This window comes from Lepidochelys kempii, chromosome 8 (assembly GCF_965140285.1).
Source record: "Lepidochelys kempii isolate rLepKem1 chromosome 8, rLepKem1.hap1, whole genome shotgun sequence".
Classification (NCBI taxonomy): Eukaryota; Metazoa; Chordata; order Testudines; family Cheloniidae; genus Lepidochelys; species Lepidochelys kempii.
The window spans coordinates 15,591,833-15,611,313 of record NC_136387.1 but is presented as its reverse complement, the minus strand read 5'-3'; positions in this window follow the sequence as shown (position 1 = coordinate 15,611,313).

Sequence of the window (19,481 nt, the reverse complement as noted above, 5' to 3'; positions counted from 1 at the left end):
GCGGCCCGAGTTCTGTGTTGGCTAATATGTAATAGTTTTAAGTTGGAGAATGGTATTTCCCTTTCAGCCTGAACTTTGAATATTATAGACTAGTATTTGGTGGACACATTATTCTAAGAGAAGTCAAGGTATTCCATGGTACGAAACTTTTTCAGGAACAGACGTAAGTCATTACATGCTTTCTAACACAGTTTTAGAAAAACAAGTCTCCAAAGGCACATGTGCTTTGTTACTTACTAAGAACTCTGGCTTCATTTTTACACCTGGGCATTATGGCTAAGGCTCAGACTTGGTCAGGGATATTTTTAGTCAATATCATGGACAGGTCAAGGGCAATAAACAAAAATTCACAGCAGCCTGTGCTGTCTGTGATATTTACTAAAAATATCCCTGGCCAAATGGGGAGGAAGGGGGCTCCCCTGGCCGCTCTGGGGGGGTCCCCTCACCAGCTGTGGTGGCTGGAGCAATGGGTGGTCCTTCATCACCCTCAGCAGGTGAGAGCTGCGGGGTTCCCCTGCTGCCCAGGGGCTAGGAGCTGCTGGGGGCCTGCCGCCAGCAGCGGCTGAAAGCTGTGCAGCCTGTCAGCTGACAGCTCCAGCCCCAGGCAGAAAATGTCACAGAGATCTCTGGCAGTCACGGATTCCATGACATAATCATAGCCTTCATTATGGCATATCCTCTACCGCATCTGGCTTAATGTTAGGCATATAAAAAAGGAGGATTGTGGGTTCTGGAGCTAATTATATTACCTAGTTCTTTGCCCAGCCCTAGCCTGAAGCCCAGATTAGAGTGTGGAAGCTGCCCTAAAGATCATAGTGCTGGTTGGAAACTATCTGACAAAATGTTCTGCTGTCAGAAAACGCTGCATTGGTGTAAATTAAATGCTTTGTGGAAACAGGTCGGTTTTGATGAAATGTTGTATTGGAAAAAGATTGAAAAAAAGGCATTTTATTAACACTGAAATGTTCTGTTTTGACCTTTTAGGAATGCAATGGTTTGATTTGCCATTTTGAAACAACTGTTAGTTAATGTCTGTATATTAATTGCATTGTATAAAATAAAGTCAAAATTGGAATGAAACATTTTGATTTTTGTCCAGTGTTTCGATTGACCCAAAACTAAATTATTACTGGAATGATGTTTTGTGGGAAATTGAGAATTTTCTGTTTTTGTTCCATTTTGGAATGGAAAAAAATTAAAAACTACTGTGGAATTGCCCGCAAAATGGAAAATCCACTTCCCACCCAGCTCTAGCTCAGACCCAGCCAAGCATTGGGTCACTCCTCTACCTGCCCACCCCACCTTCTCAGCCAGAGGTCACAGGGCTAGAGATTTAGAAATTGACTAGGTTAGGTGTATGCCTACCAGAGACTCCCCATTCTGGAGATTTCTCCAGTTAAGTGGTCAAAGTCAGTCTCTGTTCCCCCGTGCTGTTCAAGACGTCCAAAGGAGTCTTGTTCCAATATTATTCTTATTAGTGAAATCCCTGCACAGTGATTGCAATGGCACAGAAGAGACATAGGTAGTTCTTGATGCAAGGAGTTTACAATCTAAAAACCTACTGCCCAAGCCTGATGTAAGAATGCAGAAATTCCATGGGAGTTTGATGGTGCCAACTCTGGAAAGGTGCCTGTCATATTTGTCCACATTTGTGACTGGAAAGTGAGTGATTTGGGGTTGTTAGGAGAATGTCTCCAAAGAGTTTGGAGTACTAAAAGCACAACAACTAACTGTGGTAAATATGGGTCTATCACCCAGGAGGGAGATAAAATCTTTTACCAGACAGATGACAGAATCCGATTCTAGATACTGTAACAGTTAAAGAGCTGGGGAAAGCCTACCATACTTATGTCAGTTCAGCCAGTGTGGGTGGAATGCAACAGGGGAGCCTGCGGAGAGAGATTCTAAGAAACAGCACTAATCTATAGGTTTAGTTACCAAAATACTCAAGGTGGAAGAAAAGCAGGCTTATCAGTTGACCCAGTATGGTGGTGTGATGGGGGGAAAAGGAAGACAAAACTTCGTTCTACAGATCAGTCTCTGATTACTGAAAGTACTAAAGCAAATTCAGCAACTAAGGGTATGTCTACACTGCAATCATGGGGTGTAATTTAATCTAGCTACTTCAGGTGCTCGAGCAGTGAAGCCATGGCAGCATAGGCCTTGGCATGGCCGGTACAAAGCTGCCTCTAACCCGGGGTAATTACTTGGGTTGCTAGTCTGAACTGAAGACCATCCTGTACAGCTTCACTGCTCCAATACTGACTGCAGTATAGCCATATCCCCAAAGAAAATGGTAAAGCATCGTCTCCCCCCACCCATCTTGAATTTGTGCAACAATTTACAATTCTATTTTTGTTTGATGGAGAAGTGTCGATTCTTTTTGCTTCCACCTTGGACTCTATGTTATGCTATCCTGGGAATGCCACAGAGAGTCACTTCCAGCGAAGGGGAACTGAGGTCCGTCTTCATTCCAAGCTTCCCTTCCCAGGCTTTTCATGCAAATTTAGGTATTGAAACATTAAACAGCAATTTGTGCAAGCAAACATAAGTGCACAAATGCATGTGCATTTACGTGCACGCAGATGTGCTCTTTCCTGTTGAAATATGGCCTTGGATGGTAGATCTGGGTTTTTGCTCATTACAGAGTGGGTGAAAAACTTTTGAAATGAAACTAAGCAAATTTCACATGGATTTGGCTTTCATGAAAAAAAACCCCAAAACTTAGGCCATGTTCACTAACAGGGAGGAAGGGTCAGAAAGAAAACATTTGCTTTCTGTTGCTGCTGGAAGTAGGTGGGTGAGAGCATGATCAATTTAATTTAAATCAGTGCAAAAAAATTAGCTTATTTTTTTAAAAGCAGAGATAAGGTCCAAACCAATATAACCCCCAAATCTGGGGAAAATGGGAAGCTTGATTAAACTTCAGGACTGGTCCATGCTGAATCTCTACAATGGGTTGAGCCAAAATCCAACCGCGCCTGCACTTTGAAGGGGTTCTGATCTGGATCCAAACTTGGGAGCTCAAGTCCATTAAAAGTGGCTCTGGAAAGCGCAAGAAAGCATTCAATTTAGCGTGCTGTTCAGAACCGTATCTACCAATGTGACGTATATTTCATTTCCTCTTTACTCCTAAACACATTTATGTGAAAACAGGATCTTTGCTTCTGAAGTGGACACATGCTCTTGCTTTTTCCCAACTGCAAGGCATCATTGTCCCTCAATTCACAGTGACCAACTGTGATATGTCAGAAGGACTAAGGATTCACCCTGAGAGCAGCATTGCCTGTAATAAGCCAAAACTCCTGTTATGAAGTGGTGCAAAACTGCTGTGGTTCTCTCCGCCCAGTAACAAATATCAGATAATTTGTTGTTTTAGATTGTCTGTTCTTCTGGGACACACTGTCTTGGTTTGTGTCCTGCATAGTGCCAAGCACAGTGTCAGTGCTTAATAATTAATAACATTGACGAACTTTTCCCGTTTTTCTCTGCCCAAGAGAGGCAGCTGCTTGCGAGGGCATGAAGCCCCATTGAAAGAGACTGGAAAATTAAACTGTACCTACAGCGAAGGCCTTTTGAAAGGTGCGTAGCACTAAAGTTGAAGCTGAAGCCGCTCTGTACCCTACAAATTTGCACACAGAGCCTTTGGGGGCTCCCAATTAAGGCTCTTTGTGCTTCTGGATGGTGACACTCTTGAAAATAAAGGGATAGCTTTGAATGCCTAATAAGGTCTCCATTCCGACTGATGAGAGACAACTCCTCACTTCCCCCTGAGCACACGAGACAACCTTACAGCAATGAAACTATCTTGAAATGAGCCTTTACTGTTTAAATAACCCAGAGCCATATCTTATTGCTTAAGTTACGGTACAGTATATGGAAAGCTGGCACAAGGAAGCTGGATGTGTTAAACAATTACACTGATAGTAAGCTTTGGTTTTCCTTCTGCATAATAGTCAAAGTTTTACAGTGCTGTCACTTACCACCTCACTAGTAATCCTCCTCTTCCCCAGTGATTGATGAAGACTTGCTTCTTCCATGAACTTCTTTCCATGACTCTTTTTTTATATCAGGGGTTGTCTACATAGGAAAATTTTCCAGTTATACCAATATAATGACACAGGTGTAGTTAAAGCACTATAAATATACAAGTATAACTCCCAGTGTGGATACTTATAAACTAAGCCTGGAAAAAGGACTCCTACTGGAATCAGAATAAGTGTGCCCACATGGGGAGTTATATCAACATAACTTCACATACCACCTTATTATTGTAAGGTTGCTCACCACTTCCCAATATAAGACTCTGTTTACAACTTTGCCAAACTTCAAACATTTGGGCTGAAGTTTTCCATGCTGGATATCTGCCTCAGACTGAAATTATTTCTAAAAATTTCAGCCAGAACAAGTCAGTCATTTTGGAGAATGAAGCTAAGGAAACGTATGTTCTTGGGTTCATATTAAAAAATTCTTGAGACATTTTCTTTGAAATGCTCTTGTGCTCCTATACCTCGGTGGAGGAACCTGAACTTTGGCAAGGGGTTGACCTTTGTTTCAGGGATGTGCCTTTTGCCATCCCCAAATCTGGCCCTATTCCAAGCCTTTTAAAATTTGCATTTGCTCAGTGGAGATTTGCTAGAGCTTAACAACTAAAATCTCCAAAAAACTGTCCTCCCTGAGCCTGCTACGTTCTCACACTCCTAGCACTGATTGGACTGTACATGATCCATCTCTTCAGAGTGCCTGTGTGTAGCTGGATACTGCACACACTGGCCCAGACTGATTGAACTATACTCTCACAGCTCCTATGTGTGACCAGCCTGCACCTTTAGCGATCCCCACAGAGCAACCAAGCATGTGCCAAACCCAGGGCTACAGGGGCTCAGGACTTTCTCTGTAACTGCTGCTCTGGGCCAGATTGTCTCTCCTTTAGATGACCCCCACCCAGCCACGTGTCCACTGGGAAGATGAAGCTGTTTGATTTGAATGCAGAGAGGACAAAATCTGGATCAGTGGGTAGGGAAAGGAATAGACTAGGACAAGGAGTCTGGTGACACTGGAACCGGAGTGTGGAGGGAGAGAAACTGGAACTGGGAGGGGAAGCGTGGCACCAGTTGGGCAGAGAGGCTAGAAGTGGGAGTCAGGGAAACAGAGATTGGAAGATGGTGATGGAAATGATGGCGGGACTGGAAGCCAGTTCGAGTGGGGCTGAGGGAAACACTGAGCTTGGACATGAAGGTGAGTGAGAGCTCCCTCTACTCTGGTCATGAATCAGAGTAATATAGTAAAAGAGGCTGTTGTCTGTATGACCCCCAACAGAAGTTGGAACATGTGTATTGAATGAGGCAGGGGACTTCAGGAAGAGATAAGGGAGTCCCATGATAAAGGCAGATCAGTGCTTCCCTGGAGAACTGTATTCTATCCCTGTCTCTGCTACAGTGTTACTATGAGATGCTGAGCAAGCCCTTTTGGGTGATCACTAACTGTATGTTCCTCATTTTCTGGGTGCCCCCACCTGAGAGCCTGGGTCACGGCTTCCAGAAGTTCAGAGCACCTAGAACTTAAGCTGGGTGAAATTTTCATGTGAAATGTTTTTCACCTCACAGGGGTTATGTGAAGAAATATTAATTACTGTTGGTGAAGCCCACGAGGAAATTAATAATTCTATCTTCATTGCAGGTTTTGACTAAGTTATAGCAAATAAGTCATGTGTCCACATATTGAACAATGAAGATAAAACAAAATATTGACTCACTGAGTACTGTCCATTCTGGGCACTGAATGAGGTCTTTTGGAAGAAATAGCATGCGATCATGTAGTTAAAGACTCTATCATAATGATCATGAGCTTCCAGTACGATGCTGTAGCCAAAAGGGCTAATAAAATCCTTGGATGCATAAACAGGGGAATCTTGAGTAGGAGTAGAGGGGTTATTTACCTCTATATTTGGCATTGGTGCGACCACTGCTCCAGGACCTCCATCTATGCAGCTTAACAAAGAGAAGGTTAAGGGGTGACTTGGTTACCATCTATACATCCTTACATGGGGAACAATATTTAGAAATGTGCTCTTCAATCCAGCAGACAAAGGTATAACACAGTCCAATGGCTGGAAGATGAAGCTAGACAATTCAGACACAAAATAAAGTGTAAATTTTTAACAGTGAGGGTCGTGAACCATTGGAACAATTTACCAAGGGTTGTGGAGGATTCTCATCACTGGCAATTGTTAAATCCAAGACTGAAATTTTTTCTAAAAGAGCTGCTCTAGTTCAAAAGGAATTATTTTGGGGAAATATTATGGCCTCTGTAATACAGAAGATCGGCTAGATGATCACAGTGGTCCCTTTTGGCCTTGGAATCTATGAATGCATACATCATTCCATAACTTTTGAGTGCTTGATTTTGTAATTTTAATAATGTTATTTTATGACTTTTCTGAGTATGCAATACAAGTATAACTTTCCTGTGTTGACAAGCCCTCAGAGAGTATAGATCCTTACAGAAGGAAGAATTTTTCTAGAGTTCTTGATTGTTGCACTGATCTTTACTTTTAGGAGATGATGCAGGAGTTAAATGAATTTTTTTATAACCTGAATAGCACCAAACATGAGTCACAATATATCTCATGTCAGCATGTGTAGTATCTCTTAATCAGTGGTTGATTTTATATGCCGTTTTGATAAGTATATTGGCAGTATACCACAGTAACATTTTTAGTAAGCAAATCATTTGGCTACATAAGCAAATGTAAATGATTGGTACAGAAAAATCCAAATAGGTATTTATTATTTTAGATAGGTCAATTTTGATGGAATGAGAGACTAAGTAGAATTGTAAATTGTATCAAGTTAGCCAAAGTTGAACCTTTCAGTTCTCATGTACAAATAGATGATAAAATATTGGTTAGATACATGTTGGCCAAGTAGTTAGCACAGAATTGTCATACTGAAATAGATTAGGTCAGATATTTAAATGTTGTTTAAATAATAAACTGTTCCACAGTTACAAGGAGATATTAAAAGGTTAAACATTTAAAAGCATCATCTATATTTATGTATCCAAGTTTTGGGTTGTGACTGAGTTTTTGCAAAGTTGCTTTTGCTCACACACAAATGGAGTACTTTAGCCATCTAATTACCTTATTTGAATATGAAATTCTTAGTTTTAGGGCATGAAAAAACTTTAGTGGCTATAATTATGCATGAAAAAAACTGAACTTTCAAGTTAGAGACTATGCTGAGTATTTGTTCCTAGAAGAACCATTGGGATTTTTTCTTTTCCTTAAGTCATTATTTTATTTCAAGAGTCAGGGAACAGAGTTTTGGGAGCAAAGGGAGAATTTCCAACTTCCCTAACTGAAGAACTCTAAAATAAAGATTGAAATCTCTTCTGAGCGAGGACCTTGTCTTCATATCTGTCTGAAAGTGCTTAGCACACTATTTTTGCTCCATAATAAATAATAAAATTAGTCATGACTTGTGTTGGTTTTGCATTAGTAGGGGAATACTGTTACTTATTTTACTATTTAGTGTGAATGTATTCAATTTATTTATTGGCATTTCTATAGCATTCGTTACTGTAGTACCAGAGTTGCACCTTGTTTATTACACGTGGAGACTTCATGTAGACATAGGGCATAGCACAAGTAGCAGCCACAAATCATTAATATTTGAGAAAACATAAATGATGGATATAATGGAAACAAGCCAGTTTTAGAGCATGATACCTGATGTATATGTTTCCCTTGTTCTCACAAGTAGTATTCCCTCTTCAGGAGGGAAAGAGAATACAAGTCTGATTGGACAGCTGGCAGTTCGTAGGCATTGAAATGGAACCAGAAAGGGAACCAAGATGTCCTGAGAGACAGTCACATCGCTGCAATAAAAGAGCCCAACAGACATAGTAGGCCCTATAGGAGATTGCAGGCCATAGGGACCTCTCTAGAGTGTCCTCTGTTGTGACAGCCTGTCCAGCAGAGAAAAGGCCAAAGGAAAATTGGAGGGAAACCTGCCACCAAAGAATGGGGGAGGAGAGCCAATTAACCCCACAATGTTACTGAGAGAAACACAGAAATGCCTAATGAATGTGAGAGAGGAGTTCTTTAAGTTAAGCGCCAGTGTTGACACAAGAACAAATGGAAATAAAACTGGCCAAGTTGAGGCTTGAAATTAGATGAAGGTTTCTAACGATTAGAGGAGTGAAATTCTGGAACAGCCTTCCAAGGGGAGCAGTGGGGGAAAAAACCTAACTGGCTTCATGATTGAGGTGTGAAATGTTTCTGGAGAGGATGGTACGATGACACTGCCTACAATGCAATGTACTAGATTTGTGACTGCTAGTAGCACATATCCCCAATGGCTGGTGATGGGTCACTAGATGAGGAGGGCTCTGAGTTATTACAGAGAATTCTTTCCCAATGTGTTCGGCTGGTGGGTCTTGCTGATATGTTCAGGGTCTCAGCGTATGTCTACACTAAGAAATTAGGTCGATTTTATAGAAGTCGATTTTTAGAAATCAATTTTATACAGTTGATTGTGTATGTCCCCACCAAGCGCATTAAGTCGGTGGACTGTGTCTTCCATACCGTGGCTAGCATTGACTTCTGGAGCAGTGCACTGTGGGTAGGTGTCCCACAGTTCCCGCAGTCTCCACTGCCCATTGGAATTCTGGGTTAAGCTCCCAATGCCTGATGGGGCAAAAACATTATCGTGGGTGGTTTTGGGTACATGTGGTCAGTTGCCCCTCCCTCCCTCCACGAAAGCAACAGCAGACAATTGTTTTGCAGCTTTTTTCCTGGGTTACCCGTGCAGACACCATACCATAGCAAACATGGAGCTCGCTCAGCTCACCACTGCTGTTGTGAGCATTGTAAACACCTCGCGCATTATCCTGGAGTATGTGCAGAACCGAGCTAAGATGCCAGCACGAGGATGATTGTGATGAGGACATGGACACAGACGTTCCTGAAAGCACGGGCTGTAGCAATTGGGACATCATGGTGGCAGTGGGGCAGGTTGATACAGTGGAACGCCAATTCTGGGCCTGGCAAACAAGCACAGACTGGTGGGACCGCATAGTGTTGCGGGTCTGGAATGATTCCCAGTAGCTGCGAAACTTTCGCATGCGTAAGACCACTTTCCTTGAACTTTGTGAGTTGCTTTCCCCCTCCCTGAAGTGCAGGAATACCATGATAAGAGCTGCCCTGACAGTTGAAAAGCGAGTGGCGATAGCCCTGTGAAAGCTTGTAACACCTGACTGCTACCGGTCAGTCGGGAGTCAATTTGGAGTGGACAAGTCTACTGTGGGGACTGCTGTGATACAAGTAGCCAATGCAATCACTGATGTTCTGCTATCAAGGCTAGTGACTCTGGAAAATGTGCAGGTCATGTTGGATGGGTTTGCTGCAATGGGGTTCCCTAACTGTGGTGGGGTGATAGACGGAACACATATCCCTATCTTGGCACTGGACCGCCTTGCCAACCAGAATATAAACTGCAAGGGGTACTTCTCAACAGTGCTGCAAGCATTGGTGGATCACAAGGAACGTTTCACCAACATCAACGTGGGATGGCCGGGAAAGGTGCATGACGCTCGCATCTTAAGGAACTCAGGGCTGTTTGAGCAGTTGCAAGAAGGGACTTACTTCCCAGACCAGAAAATTACCATTGGGGATGTTGAAATGCCAATAGTTATCCTTGGCGACCCAGCCTACCCCTTGCTCCCATAGCTCATGAAGCCATACACAGGCAGCCTGGACAGTAGTAAGGAGCGCCTGCTGGTATGGTGACACATCACACACAGCTGAGCAACAGATTTCAGTTTCCAGGCAGCCATGGTAAGCCTTTTGGTATGCAGGGTTGGCTTCCTCCGCCTTCATCACATGTGGGAATGGTTTCAATCTGCAGCACCATCCTTTCCCATAGCAAGCAATGCCGGCAGGGTTTCACATTTAAAAGGAAGGGCTGTGGTTTTTGGGTGGATGTGTAGCACACACCTCCCCCCACCCCACCGCATGGCTCTTCTCTGGGATGATCCCTTTTAGCCAAGCGCAAACAACCCAGCATGAACGGAGTCCTTTTACTGTTCCCTTACAAAAATTCCCCTATTTCAACCAGGTGACCATGAATGATATCACTCTCCTGAGGCTAACACAGAAAGATAAAGACCAAAACTCAGGACCATTCGCTGCCATGCTTTGTGCTGCAATGATTCCAGAATACTTGCTACTGGCTTGGCGTAGTAAAGTGTTCTACCGTGAAGGATGAAATAAGGCAGCCCTCCCCAGAAAACTTCTGCAAAGGCTTTCAGAGTACCTCCAGGAGAGCTTCATGGAGATGTCCCTGGTGGATTCCCGCTCCATCCCCAGACACGTTAACAGACTTTTCCAGTAGCTGTACTGGCTGCGAATGCATCCCAATTCTTAAGGGCAAATCCAACATTAAACACTATTGCTTTTAAACCCTGTACTGTAGTTACAAATGTGCACTCACCAGAGCTGCCTTCTCCGGCTTCAGGGTCGGGGATCCCGTCTTGGGAGGATATTGGCTCCAGGGTGATGAAAAGGTCCTGGCTGCTGGGGAGAACGGATTCACCGCTTGCCTGCTGCGCATTCTCCTCCTCCTCCTCCTCCTCCTCATCCACAAAATCCTCCTCCTTGTTGCGTGAGACTCCCCCCTTGCAGGTGTCCACAGACAGTGGTGGGGTAGTGGTAGGGTCCCCCCACCTAGAATTGCATGCAGCTGATCATAGAAGCGGCATGTATGGGGCTCTGACCCGGAGCGACTGTTTGCCTCCTTTGTCTTTTGGTAGGCTTGCCTGAGCTCCTTAACTTTCACACGGCACTGCTGTGTGTCCCCGCTGTAGCCTCTCTCCACCATGCCCTGTGCGATTTTGGCATATATATTAGCATTTCTTCTTTTTGATTGGAGTTCAGCCTGCACAGATTCTTCTCCCCATACAGCAATCAGATCCAGTGTCTCCCTTTTGGTCCATGCTGGAGCTTGTTTGCGATTCTGGGGGACTGTATGGTCTCCTGTTCTGCTGAGCTCGCCACACTGACCAAACAGGAAATTAAATTCAAAATTTCCCAGGGCTTTTCCTGTGTACCTGGCTAGTGCATCGGAGTTCAAAGTGCTGTCCAGAGCGGTCACACTGGAGCACTCTGGGATAGCTCCCGGAGGCCAATATCATTGAATTGCGTCTGTAATACACCAAATTCGACCCAGCAGGGTCGATTTTAGCGCTACTCTCCTCGCCGGGGAGAATTACAGAAGTCAGTTTTAAGAGCCCTTTAGGTTGATGGAACGGGGTTGGTTGTGTAGACGTATTTATTTTAAAATCGACCTAACGTGGCTAAATTTGACCTAACTCCGTAGTGTAGACCAGGACTAACTGACCTCCATATTTGGGGTCGGGAAGGAATTTTCTACCAGGTCAGATTGGCAGGGACCCTGGGAGTTTTTTGCTTTTTTCTGCAGCACGGGACATAGGTCACTTGCAGGTTTAAATTCGAGTAAATGGTGGACTCTCTGTAACATGAAATCTTTAAATCATGATTTGGGGACTTCCGTAACATGCAGGAGTCAGACTAGATGATCATGATGGTCTTTCTGGCCTGGAAGTATGAGTCTATGTAACTAACAGTATTGCCAAAGTCAAGTGTTAAAAAACTACGTGTCAGGACCCCCAAAATCATGACATTGGCTTAAAAATCCCTGGATATTTTAAAAAATAATATATTTTGATTTTTTTTATTTCCCTTCTGGTTTCCAGCTTTTCTCTGCCAATATGAGGGCTAGAAACTTACTTAAAACAAGACAAAAAACACAAGCAAACCCTGAGATTCTCATGCAATCTGTTGGTTCCAGCAGCGGTAGCTTTAAGTAAAATACCAAATACCACAAGACTCATGATAACATCAGGAGAGCTAACAACACTGTTAAAAGAAAGCCCTGAGCTCCTTGAGCCAAGGAAATGGGAAATTTCTTACCTAATATTTACCTTTTTTGCTAGTAGCATCTCTCACAATTCTGTGGCATAAAAGCTGTTTTCATTCTTCTCTGCAGTTCTGGAGGGGGTTGTGTTGTAGTGAAGCCCATGCTTGCCATGTCTCCTGCTCTACCTTCCCATCAGAAGCATTATTCCAGAGCTCCGAGAATATGATTGGAATCAATAACCTCAATGCTAATCAGTGAAATTATGCAGCTGGCCCACATACTGTAGACATAAAAAATTAAAATGTCCCTTGGCTAACGAAGCCACACCAGGGAGGGAAGAATTGTGGGAGACGCTGCTAGCAGAAAGGAAATTATCGAATAAGAAATTTCCCACTCTGCAGCCCAGATGCCACAGTTCTGTGATATGTGGGAAGTAGCAAAAGCACTCAACATTAAATAGGGATGGAGACTGAAACAGACAAATAGAGAAGACTTTCCTTGAAAGTAAATGCCTGATTTGGCAGTTATTTTTGGATCAGTGGTGGCATCGCCTTCCTTCCGAAGTAAGCTGGTGTAGAAGATAGAAAATCCACCTTGTAACGTTTAATAAAAGGTGTTGATAGAGCACCAAGCTGCTGCACTGCAGATTTCCTCAGTTGCAGCACAAGGTCCTTCTGCCCAAGTCACCAGCGGTCATGTAGAATGCACCTCAATACCTTCAAGAATAGGTTCACTTGATGATTTGTGTGCCTCCACAATGCACAACTTAATCCATCTGGCCAGCATAGTTTGGATGCCTGAAAACCTGGGCACTTTGGGTGAAAGGACTCAAACAAGGAGCCAGATCCTCTAATCAATTCAGTGTGCTTGAGGTAGATCTTTAATACATACATCCAGACCATGTGATATATTTTCAATAGGATGCTGTGAATTTGGACAGAACAATGGGAGGACCACTGTTATCTTTGGTAAGAAAAATTCTGGAGTCCTTAAGAACCATCTTGTCATCACAGAACCTACAATAGGGTTCTTGCATGGATAGAGCTGCTAATTCCAAGACTTGTCTAGCAGATGTGATTGTGACCAAGTAGCAGGTGTTGATTGATAGATAGATAGAATGGTGTGACCATTGTTAAAGGTTCAAAGGGGTGGGTGGTCAGAGCTGCTAGTACCAGTGGTAGATCCCACTTTGGAAAGATTGGTCTGATTATAAGTCTAGCCAGTTTGAGCAAGCTGAGAAATCTTGAGACTTAAGTATTTTGCCTAAAACTCCCAAGGACCCTACTTGTAAGATAGGCAGGGACTATCCTGTGACCAACATCTGATGCACTATGGTACTGGGCTGAAGTCCCTTGCTTGTACCATCCTAAAGAGAAATCAGAACAGCTGGAATTCCAGGATCCTTCGGATGTCAGTGAAGGATGTCAAGGCTCACTGTTAGATGCAGTGAGGATTTCAACACCAAGTCTGCCAGGTCTAAAAACCATTCTTTCCTTGGCCACGTGAAACTATCAATCTGGCTCCATCCAAGCTAGAATGGTTTACTTTTCCCATGGCTAGTATCAAAGGAAATCCTAAACCTCAAATACTAGTAAACGAGGTAGTTTACACAACCAGAACACAATCTGTAACAAATTGACGATTTTCTCTAAAGGGAGATTTAACAGATTTTTTAACATTTTAACAGATAAAGCACAAGATGAAGGACTAGTTGGTGTCTGCGACAGATCATCAAATCATGAGAGGACAAGATGACCAGCTTCTTAGGCATCTTTCTATAATATGTAGGGAAAAAAGCTGTGTTATCTTAGGGGACTTCAATCTAACATATACTGACAGTCTCATGCTGCCAGTATTAAAACAACCTTGGAATTTCTAAAAATTATAGATGATAATTTCCTCACTGAAAGAGCATTGCCTTCAATATGGGGAAATTCTACACTAGACCTTATTCTGACTGATAGATGGGAATTAATCAAAGAATTAAAATGAGTGGTTACTTATGTGAGAGACAAGATAATATCTTTTATTGGACCACTTTCTGTTGGTGAAAGAGACAAGCTTTCAAGCCACATAGACTGTAAGAAGAGCTCTGTATGGTTTAAAAGCTTGCCTCTCTGACCAACGGAAATTGGTCCAATAAAATAGATTACCTCACCCACCTCATCTCTCTATTATCCTGGGACCAACAAAGCTATAACAACACTGCATACATGGTTACTTACATGTAAGTGATCGTGACTTGATCACATTTGTTATGTGCAAACAGGAAAAAGCCCAAACCAGCAATACATATACTTAACGCTTTAAAAGAGCAAATTTCTCAAAACCTGAAAACAATTATGACCAAAGAGCCACAATAACACAACTGAGAAAGAAGACTTCACTGATTATAAACCCAACCTGGCTTAGAGGAGAAGTGAAAACAGCTACAAAAAAAAAAAAAAATCAAACAATATGTAACAAATGGAAAAAGGGGAAAATTGATAGCAATGGATATAAATTAGAAACTAGGAATTGTAGAAATTGATATGGGAAAGAAAAAGGCATGAGGAAAAAAAATCTATGAATAGCAGAGTTAAGGATAATGAGGAAGTTTTTAAAGTATATTAAGAACTAAAGAAATCTCAACAATGGAATTGGTTCATTACTATTTGGAAATGGTAGAATCGTCAATAATAATGCAGAAAAGGAAGAAGCGTTAAATAAATATTTCTGTTCCGTAGTTGGGGGGAAAACAGATGATTTATTCATATCATGATGATGATGAAGAAACACTTTCCATTCCAACAGTAACTCAGGAGGCTATTAAACAGCAACTATTAAAGTTAGACCAGGAGTCTGTGGACCACAGGTTGAAAACCACTGAGTTAGACACTTTAAAATAAGCAGCTCTTGATAATGTCCATCCAAGAATTTTAAGAGAGCTAGCAGAGGAGCTCTCTGGACCATTAATGAGTTTCAGTAAGTCTGGAACACCAGAGAAGTTCCAAAGAACTGGAACAAAGTTAATGTGCCAATATTTTAAAAAAATTAATGGACTCAGCTTGACAATGATCCTGGGCAAAATAACGAACAACTAATATATCATTCAATTAATAAAGAATTAAAGATGGGTAATACAATTAATGACAGGTTTCAGAGTAACAGCCGTGTTAGCCTGTATTCGCAAAAAGAAAAGGAGTACTTGTGGCACCTTAGAGACTAACCAATTGATTTGAGCATAAGCTTTCGTGAGCTACAGCTCACTTCATTGGATGCATACCGTGGAAACTGCAGCAGACTTTATATATACACAGAGAATATGAAACAAAACCTCCTCCCACCCCACTGTCCTGCTGGTAACTGCTGAATTGGAATTCATTTGCAAATTGGATACTATTAATTTAGGCTTAAATAGAGACTGGGAGTGGCTAAGTCATTATGCAAGGTAGCCTGTTTCCTCTTGTTTTTTCCTACCCCCCCCCAGATGTTCTGGTTTAACTTGGATTTAAACTTGAAGAGTGGTCAGTTTGGATGAGCTATTACCAGCAGGAGAGTGAGTTTGTGTGGGGGGGTGGAGGGTGAGAAAACCTGGATTTGTGCTGGAAATGGCCCACCTAATGATCACTTTAGATAAGCTATTACCAGCAGGACAGTGGGGTGGGAGGAGGTTTTGTTTCATATTCTCTGTGTATATATAAAGTCTGCTGCAGTTTCCACGGTATGCATCCGATGAAGTGAGCTGTAGCTCACGAAAGCTTATGCTCAAATAAATTGGTTAGTCTCTAAGGTGCCACAAGTACTCCTTTTCTTTTTGCGAATACAATTAATGTCAATCAACACAAGTTTATAGAAACAGGTCTTGTCACAGTAACTGGACATTTTTGATGAGATTACAAGTTTGGGTGATAACGTAGAGTGCTGATGTAATATACTTAGATTTCTGCAAAGCATTAGATTTGGTACTGCATGATATTTTGATTAAGAAATTAGAACAATACAAAATCAACATCAAACATAAATGTAATAAAACCAGGCGAACTAAGAGGTCTCAAAATGTCATCATAAATGGGGAAATATCATCAAACAGATGGAGTTCCAGGGGGTTCAGTTCTTGGTCCTACACTATTTAAGATTTATCAGTGACCTGGAAGAAAACATAAAATCATTACTGATAAAGTCTGTGTATGACACAAAGATTGGGGGAGTGGTAAATAATAAAGAGGAGAGGTCACGGATACAGAGTGGTCTGGGTCACTTGATAAAATGGGTGCAAGCAAACAACATGCATTTCAGTAAGGCCAAATGTAAAGTTATATACGTAGGAACATGAAATGCAGGTCAGGATGGAGGACTTTATCCTGGGAAGCTGCGACTCTGAAAAAGACTGTCACGGTGGATAATCCTATAAACATGAGCTCCCAGTGAGATGTTGAGGCCAAAAGGACTAATGTGATCCTGGGATGCATAAACAAGGGGATCTCAAGTAGGAATAGAGAGATAATTTTACCTGTATTTTGGCACTGGTACAACTACCACTAGAATACCGTGTCCAATTCTGAAGGATGTTGAAAAATTAGAGAGGGTTCAGAGAAGAGCCATAAAATTGACTGAGACATTGGAAAACATGCTTTATAGTGAAGGTCTTGAATAATTCAATCTATTTAGGTTTCAGAGTGGTAGTGGTGTTAATCTGTATCAGCAAAAACGAGGAGTCCTTGTGGCACCTTAGAGACTAACAAATTTATTTGGGCATAAGCTTTCGTAGGTTAGAACCAACATCATCAGCTGCATGGAGTGGAAAATACAGGAGCAGGTATAAATACATGAAAAGATAAGAGTTGCCTTACCAAGCGTGAGGTCAGTCTAATGAGACAATTCAATTGACAGCAGGATACCAAGGGAGGAAAAATAACTTTTGAAATGGTAATGAGAGTGGCCCATTTCAGACAGTTGACAAGAAGGTGTGAGCAACAGTAGGGGGAAATTAGTATTGGGGAAATTATATTTAGAAGATTAAAGGGGTGACTTGATCATAGTCCCATAAGTGGGGAATGGAAATATGATAGTAGAAGGCTCTTCAATCTTGCAGACAAACATACAATGTGATCCAGTAGCTGGAAGCTAAAGCTAGACAAATTTTGACTAGAAATAAGGTGCAAATTTTTAACAGTGAGGGTAATTAACATTGGAATAATTTAGTGAAGGTTGTGGTGGATTCTCCATCACTGGAAATTTAAATCAAGATTGGATGTTTTTCTAAACAATATTCTCAAGTTCAAACAGGATTTAATTCAGGGAACTCCTATAGCCTGTGTTATCAGGAAGTCAGACTAGATGATCACAACGATCCCTTCTAGCCTTGTAATTTATTAATCTCTAATTGCATTAAGGTTAATTAATATATCATATCATTAAGCTATCTTAATGAGGTGTTAGAGTGTTCTGACAGTTTTGGAAGAACTCTTCTGTTGGCCTGAGCTGAAAAGTAAGGCTTAGTATCTGCAGTCTCAAACAATGACACTGGACTGGCTCCAGATCCCACATGTGGAGGGCATTGCCGTTAGTAATGAATGAGGAGAGAAGCTGTCTGGAGTGGGCCTCTGCAGTCCAAGGCCAGAACCAAATGTGGCATCTGTTTGGTGCTCTGGCTCTGCTATTGCCTGAGGGGAGTGGGAGGCAGAAGAGTGGCAAATGCAGGTGGATGAGGCCACCACACTGCCAATTACCCAATCCAGGAGAAAAGGAAGAAAAAAAAGTTATAAATTGCTTGCTAATGCCTAAAAACTAAACGTTGCCATAGGAAATGGTTGGGAGCAAAGAAAACTGCCACTAACTGCTGCCCTAGAGGCAGAAGTTCTGGAGGGAAGCTGGAGAAAGGGATGTGCCCAGCACAGACTATGCTGCAGGCTACACGAGCTGCAGCTGGTCCGTTTCCAGACCGTGCCAAGGAAACATCTATACATGCTTGTGCTCCACACCCTTCACATCCTCACCCTTGTGTCCCGCCCCGACACAAAGTGGCAGGACCTCCTGCCACCTCTAGAGAGTGAAGAGCCCCAGTGGGCTGGCCTATATTCCATCTTGGTCCCGAGGCCCGCTGGGGATATCAGTTGGCGGCTCCTTCACAGGGCCGTGAGCATGGGCGTGTACTTGGCGCGGTTCACCCCAATCCTGGACACCTGCCCCTTTTGCGGCATGAGGAAAACCCTGGCACACGTCTGCCTGGAGTGCGCCAGGCTGCAGCCCTATTCCAGCTCCTCACGAATATTTTGTTAAGATTTTGGTTGCACTTTTCCCCTCACCTCCTTCTCTAGTCGCTCCCTGTCCGTGGCCCCACTAAGTCACAGGACCTCCTGGTCAACCTCCTCCTGGCCCTGGCTAAAGTGGCCATCTATAAAACCAGGGTGAGGAGGTTGGCCGATGGAGTCTCCTGTGACTGTGGGGCCTATTTCCGATCCACCGTCCGTTCATGCCTCTGGGGAGAGTTCCTCTGGGCTGCATCCACTGACTCCCTTGACGCCTTTGAGGAGCAGTGGGCGCTGTCCAGGGTTCTCTGCTCGGTGTCCCCATCCGGTTCCCTTTGTTTGACCCTTTGACCGCACTTCTGTCCTTGTTCATTAGTTGTCCCCTGTAATTATTTGGTTTTCCCTCTTAGGCTAGGGGGGGGATCCTTTAGCAGTGGGCGGGCGAAGCCTGGATCCCAATAAGACAGACTATGCTGCAGCACTGAACCATCTCCAGAAATGCAGAGAAGGGGAGCAGTACATACATCACAGAGATGTTGGGTTGTAGAAATGAACTGTCTAGTGGCCTGAGACAAACACTGTTCTTTTTGGATCAGACAGTCCTGAGCTCCCTGTGTCAAGACATGAAATTGTAGGGGAAATCTGACAAGTAGCTCCAACACAAAAGTATCCTGGGGATGGCTAGTTGTTCTGGTTTTAACGGCACCCACTTGCCTTTTCTGGAGACATAGGATGTGCGTATTGTGAGGGGGAGGGTGGGAAGGTAGCAGAGCTTGAGCATGATGCACTGCTACTGGTGATCTCTACATATTCTAACTTATGCCAGGGGCCCTGACAACAGGGGCTGACTCTTAGTTTTCCCTGAGGCACAGTCAAACAGCTGTGGCTGGTGTGTGCTGAGCACCCACTGTTTTTTTTTATGTGGGTGCTTGAGCCCTGGAGCACCCACAGAGTCAGCGCCTATGGCCCAGACTCTCTGCACCCTGCCACACCCTGCCAAGGACATTTTCCTTGTGTTTGTATGTTTGGGGAGTTGTTTTTGTTGGGTTTTCTGTTGTTTTTTCCCCAAACACCTTTAGATTTGTGGGTGACACTACTGCTTTTTCATTATGAGAAACTCTCTTTAGAGCTTATAAGGCATTCCCCCTTCTTCTCTGTCCACAAGGGTCTTGGAGAGGAGATGCAAGGAACTCTTGAACAGGACTTAGGTCAAACTATTACAGGAGGTTGTAGAGCAAGGTGGGTAGGGACTGCGTGCTTCCTTCACAGAGGTTAATGCTTACTTAAGAACCTGAGTGAATATTAGAGACCT